Source organism: Petaurus breviceps, unplaced genomic scaffold (genome assembly GCF_028583685.1).
Source record: "Petaurus breviceps papuanus isolate PSGF00001 unplaced genomic scaffold, PetGlider_PUasm1.0 688, whole genome shotgun sequence".
NCBI lineage: Eukaryota > Metazoa > Chordata > Mammalia > Diprotodontia > Petauridae > Petaurus > Petaurus breviceps.
In genome coordinates this window covers 21,481,102-21,487,895 of record NW_027186457.1, presented here as the reverse complement: position 1 = coordinate 21,487,895, position 6,794 = coordinate 21,481,102, and positions in this window count along the sequence as shown.

The following is a 6,794-nucleotide window of genomic DNA, read 5'->3' as shown; positions in this document are numbered from 1 at the left end:
GAATGGGGACCATCTTACTTTTGCACTTGTCTCCTCAGCTCCCACCACAGTCTCTGGCACATAGAGGGCACCTAATAAATACTTATTGATTGATTATTAATGGGGATTGGAGTTTACTGATAAGCAGAATTATAAATAGGAATATTTGCACCTATGTTGAGAACCATAAATTGTACTTGGTGTAACAGGCATGAAGAATATCTTCAGTTAAGGGAAGGGGGCAAGATAAGGAGATAAAAACTCCCAATCATTGTGAAGAGAGTAGGCAGTATAGAGTCAGGCAGGAAAGAAGCTCACCCCAGCCTATCATTCGGTGGTTTCTTGTTTTAACTAATTGTTCCTGAGGTGCTAAAGGACATCTAGGTCGTACAGTGGATAGAATGCTGGGTCTGAAGTCAGGAAGACCTGAGTTCAAATGTGACTTCAGACTCTTGTCTGACATTTACTAGCTATGTGACCGGGCAAGTCACTATACTCTGCCTCAGTGTCCTCACCTGTAAAATGAATTGGAGAAGGAAATGACAATGCCATTACATTATCTTTGCCCAGAAAACCCCAAAATTGGGTCACAAAGAGTTGGACATGACTGAAGAGCAACAACAAAATGAAAACTAATCTCCGTTTCTATATTGCTGAAGGACTGCTATCAGTACTCTAAATTTGGTGCCCTAGGGCCAAATTTATTATTTATCACTAAGGTCTTAGTGCCCTGCCCTCGTTATAGCTCTGCTGAAAAGTGATTGTTTCTTACAGAAATACATTTTATAGTTTGAAAATTCCTTGTTCCCTTTCTGAATGTTAAAGAGATCACTGCTTCATTGTTCCTCTTCCTCCCTCTACCTTTTAAATGTTCATGTTAGCCAAGACTTCCCTTAAGCCCTCCCTTCTTTTCTTTCTCCATATTTTCCTTTGACAATGTCCATACTCCTCACAATTTCAGCTATGTCCTTGATATACATGACTTCTACAAATATTTCCAGGCCCGATCACTCTTCCCAATTACAGACTTAATAAATTGGAATTACCTACAGGATATCTCCACTTATATGTCCCAACAGTACCTTGAACTCAACATGTCTAAAATTAAACTCATGGACTTTCCCTCAAAGGTTTTTCATTCCTTCTCTTCATTTCCCTATGTCTGTTAATAGCACCACTAATCTCCCAAGCTTGAAACCCTAGAGCCATCTTAGACTTTCTCCACCTTTCTTCTTCCCTATTCAATCATTTACCAGATGTTATCTGCCATAACTCCAAAGAATATCTTGCATCTGTCCTGTACTTTCATTTTCACTGCAACTACCTTATTTCAGGCTCTTATTAAAAGGATTATTTTAGTGGTTTCCTAACAGTTCTCTTGGCCCCCAATCTCTTCCCTACTCTATTCCATTCTACATATAGCTGTCAAAGTAATCTTATGACATTATGCAGTCTTTGACTTGGAAAGAATCTTTAACACCAACTAATCTAAACTCATAAGATCATTTACAGGCTCTCTCAACTGTCTAAATTAAGCTACTACAGCTTAAAACTGCACTAAAATTTTGAAAGTCCCCTATATTTAGAACTGGAAGGGACCCCAGAGGCCAATGAGCCTACACTACCTCCTTTTTTCAGATGAGTAAACTATATTATAGAGAAATTAGGAGACTTGCCTAGGGTCATATAATTATCTGAAGCAGTATTTGGGACCCAGATCCTACTGACTTCAATTCTAGTGCCCTATACATACCATTCTGTACCTTTTTATGCAGGAATCTTCCCTTCAACCTTTCTGACACATCCAAACTTTGCTTGAAAACTTCTAGTGATAGGGAACTCACTGCATCACAAGGCACCGAATTCCATTGACAAAAAGCTACATTATTAAGCAATTTTACAACCGGGAAGATCTGATCACTGCACTCCTAAATTCTCTACTGCTTATCAAATATAATCCCAACTTCTTAACCTAGCATTCTGTGCCCCAGCAATCTGCCTGCAACCCACTTTTGTCTTATATAGCTCCTTTCACAAATGTGATAGATAATCTAGGCAAACTAAAAATCTCACTATCCCCTAAATTTATTAATTTATCTAGATTCAGTTTTTAAACATTTATTAAATGCTTAGTATTTGCAAGGAACTAGGCAAGCCCTGGAGGTACCCTTGACGAAAAATATCTCCCTCTAAGGAACTTATAATCTATTGGGAAAATAAAACTTGTACAATTATGATACAAGGTGGGATATGATAAGGGTAAGAGAGAGATCTAGAGAAAGTTTGCTAACCAAACAAGAGGCAAGAGGTGACTTCTGGTGGGTAAGTTCAATCAAATCTTCCTAAGGGAGATGGCACATAATCTAGGCCATGAAGAAAGACAATTATTTCATTTGGGCATGAGGAACAGACATTTAAGACAGAATATGAGAACTGGAGGGGAAAAAATGAGCCAAAGGAAACCAAGTACTAATGTTCAGAAAGAGGGAGAAGATCCAGCAGGAAACAGTGTTGTGGAAACAAGGGAAGGAGAGAAACACCCAGGATTTTTTCCCCCTTTGATTCCATAATTCTCTATGATTTAGACTCTTTCTATGACCTTTCCCATCCCAGTCCCCTGTCCAGTTAGTAATCAACATTTATTAAGTGCTTACTATGTGCCAGGCACTGTGCTAAGAGCTGGGAATACAAAAAAAGGCAAAAAGAAATACAGTCTCTGCCCTCAAGGAGCTTACAATCTACTGGAGAAGACAACACACAAAAGGAAGTTGAAAGGGAATGGGGGCACCGGAGGATGTGTACTATGAAGACGGATGATGTTTGAGTCAAAACAAAGTGGAGAGCTAGGGAAAATGAAGAGATGCTTGGAAAATCTGATCCCCCTAAAGAAGGAGACTTGGGAAGGGAGAGTGGAGTTTTTTGCTCTATTTGATAGTCCCCAATCAAAGGGTTATTGAACTATTGAAATTCTGCCCATCTGATTGAGGCCAGACCACTGGTCCTGCTTCCAACCCAGATGTCGCCACCACCATTGAGTGGAACAACCCTACTAGAAAGTGGACCCACCATCATCACCACCACCAACAACCATCAACCAATTGCCACCAATGGGCAGGTGAGCCCATGAGCCCAAAGAAAGGTCTTCTCAGCCCACGATTCCTATTTCCAACTTGCCCCAGCCACAGACCAGAGAAGCCACCCTTGTAGAGATTCAAACCATAGACTCCCCTCAATGGAGCTCTTCAGGCTCCTCTATGTCCATTTATCAGAGATACACAGAGAAGTTTCTCTGTTAAGGAAGATATGTTGAAGAAGATGTTTGAGGTCTCTCTCAACTCTGAGATTCTGTACGTTATATTAATTTCATGTATATATCACATTCTAATTTGGGCTATAACTATTTGTGCGCAACTCATCTCCCCTACTAAACTGTAAGCTTCCTAAGGCCAACCATGGTGGTTTCTTTATATTGGTACTTAACTCACAGAGTAGTGCAGCATCTTATAACTTGCAGGTGCTCAATAAATCTGTTGAATTGCGGATGACTTTAAAAAAAAATCTTTACTAAATGCACCTTGGCTATTCCTATCAATCACCACTAGTCACATCTAAATAAATTGTTTTTTGCTCTATTTTACTATTAATATTTTCAAACAAGTCAGAAATCCAGGGTTCTTGCAAAACTATTTTTAGGGTGCTTTTTTGAAAAAAAAATTTTCTCCTTATTTTCCTTCTCATTGAATTGGGAGACAGCTGCACTAACTTAGATTTATGATGCACAGCTTCTACTAATTAATTTTTTTTCTGCTTCCTCTAAACCACAACAAACACTCCCTTGCAATTTTCAACATAGCTTGAAAACACAGCATCTATTTTACATTTTCATAGAAGGAAGAAAGAAAATTCAATGGATTGAAATAAATGAAAAATTGCAATAATTATAAAGAACATAATTTCTGATACTGTACTAGCTGTGTGCCTCTGGACAAGTCCCCTAACCTTTTGTGGCCTCAATTTTCTCTTGCATAAAACTGGAGGGGTTCAACTAAGCAATCTCTGAAGTACCTTCCAGTTCTATGAGCCAAAAACAGTCATTTCCATGTATTTTTTGTATTTTTCTTTTCATTCTAACAGTTTTATAGTCAGTCAAGAAACATTTATTAAGGACCTACTATGTGCTAGGAACTATGCCAAGTGTTGGGGATACAGAGAAAGGTAAAAGACAGTCCCTACCCTCAAGAGAGCAGCTAGGTGGCGCCATAGTGTATAGAGCATGGACTTTACTGAGGAAGATTCATCTCCCTGAGTTCAAATCCAGACGCAGACACTTACTAGCTGTGTGACCCTGGCAAGTCACTTAATGCTGTTTACCTCAGTTTCCTCATGGAGAAGGAATGGCAAACCACTCCAGTATCCTTGCCAAGAAAACCCCAAATAGGGTCACAAGGAGTAGGACATGATTGAAAAAAGTCTGAATGTCTTCAATGAGCCCACAAGCTAATGGAGGCCACCACGAGCAAACAATACACACAAACAAGTCAAAAACAGGGTAAATTGGAAATAATTAACAGAGTAAAAGCGCTAGAATTGAGAGGTCAGGGAAAGATTCTTACAGAAGGTGTTATTTTAGTTGTGACTTGAAGGAAGCCAGGGAAGCCATTAGGTGGAGATGAGGAAGGAGGCCTTTCCAAGCAGGGGGCAGAGCCAGGACTCAGATGGGAAATAAAGTGTCTTATGTGAGGAACAGCAAGGCGACCAGAGTTACTGGTTGATAGCGTACATGGTGAGAGGATGGGGTGGAGGATAGAGCAATACATGGTATAGGAAGACTGTAAATATAAGAAAGGGGACAGGTTATGAAGGGCTTTGAATGCCAGACACAGGATCATATATTTGATTCTGGAGATGATAGGAAGAATGGAGTTTATTGAACAAAGGAATGGTGTGACATCCTGAGCTTTGGGAAGATCACTTTTGGCAGCTAAATAAAGGATGAACTGATGTGGGGAGAGACTTGAGGCAGGCGGACTCACTATGACACAGTACTATAATGGAAAAGTAGTAATAATTCAATTTAAAAATGCTATAAAGAATTTCATTTTGTTTCATTATTTCTTTCATTAATTCCCTTTCTTAATTATTTTGAATGTACCAGTAGAGGTGGAGACATGCACATACGCACACATATATATGTGTGTGTGTGTATGTGTGTGTGTATATATCTCTCTATATATCTCCATATATATAGATGGATAGAGATAGAGATATACACATATCTTTTTTCAACTCTGCCTCCCTAGAAATACCCTGAAATCAACTTAAATGGGCAATTTAACCTCAAAGGAAACAAAAGTTACTAGTGAATTTTAGTAAAAAAAAAAAAAAGTTATAGGTATCAATTACTGAGTCAAGCATCAAGTAGCTACAGTCTTATCTCATTATCACTGGGCTTGATGATCTTTCAATAAGCCCTTTGCTGTCATAGTGATTTTTAACTCTTGCTCTCATTCTATTAGTAGAACCAGTACTGTATACATATATATATACACATATATATATATGCTAGTACCATTGATGACATGACGCATATCAACAGTGTATTTATTATATGATAGTATAGAATTGTGATACAGTATAAATGTAAAAATAAATATTTATGTTATGATATATTAAAAAAAAAAAAGAAAGAAAGCCAAAGGTAATGTCATCTTCAACCACCTTGAAAAGGAACAAAGAAAATAGGAAACCTACAGAATATGGTAATGTGGTTCACTTTACTTTCCCAAAGGCTTGAATTTGCTAAAACCCTTTTTAGCGTTCAGTGATCTAAACCTGAATCACTTTTGTAGCATTTTGGTCGAAGTTCAGAAGGGAAGAGAGGCAAGTAGGGCAGAGTTGGCAAAACTCTGTTAAATAAATTTTATACTTAAAAACAACAGCAACAAGCTACAGGTAATAGTTATGCAGTTTCATATATAGTCCTCTTTTTCTATTCTATGGAAATATTTGTGCTTGTTGATGTTTGACAAATTCATAATTAAAAAAAGTAAAAGAAAACACATTTCTAATTGCTTGGTGCTAAATGCTGAGAATCTGAATACAGTGGTCTGTGTTTTTCAGGCACAATCCTGTCTGAAAAAATTTTAATTAATTTGACATTATTCCAAACTCAAGCATTTTTCTGCTTGGAGAGAAATGTTCAAACTGACAAAATCCCCTTGTGCCCTCTGACATATCTCTAACAGATACTTCTGAAGTAACATTTATAGGATTCTTAAGCAAAGAACAGGGAAACTCCCACAATATGTCATAGTTCATGAATAACACTCTACTTCATCTAATAGAAAATAGTCCTCTGAGCTCTCCAGAATAACTCTGGAGAATCATCCTTCTAAAACCACACAATTCCTCCTTGACCATTCCTTTCAAAGACTTTCCAGCAACTGGTCACAGGCCAGTCAGTTAGTCAGTAAACTAACATTTATTAAGTGCCTTTGTCTGCTAGGCACTGTGCTAAGCCATGGGAATATAAAAAAAAGACAAAGAATAGACCCTGGTTTCAAGAAACTTACCATCTAATGGTGACATGAAGTAGTCAGAGACCTTTGACTTTTGATCAATATCCCAGTTCCTTCAGGAAATGGACAAAGAGGTGATTCATCCCCTCAGGTGGATCAAAAGGTCCCCAGTCCCTTGATTGTTCTTGCTTGATCATCATTCCAATTACATCGAGGGATGAATCCTTCATGTACTCGATTGAGAAGGGAGCAGGACATTGATTCAGAACTGATAGTCAAAGAGTAATAAAGATTTCT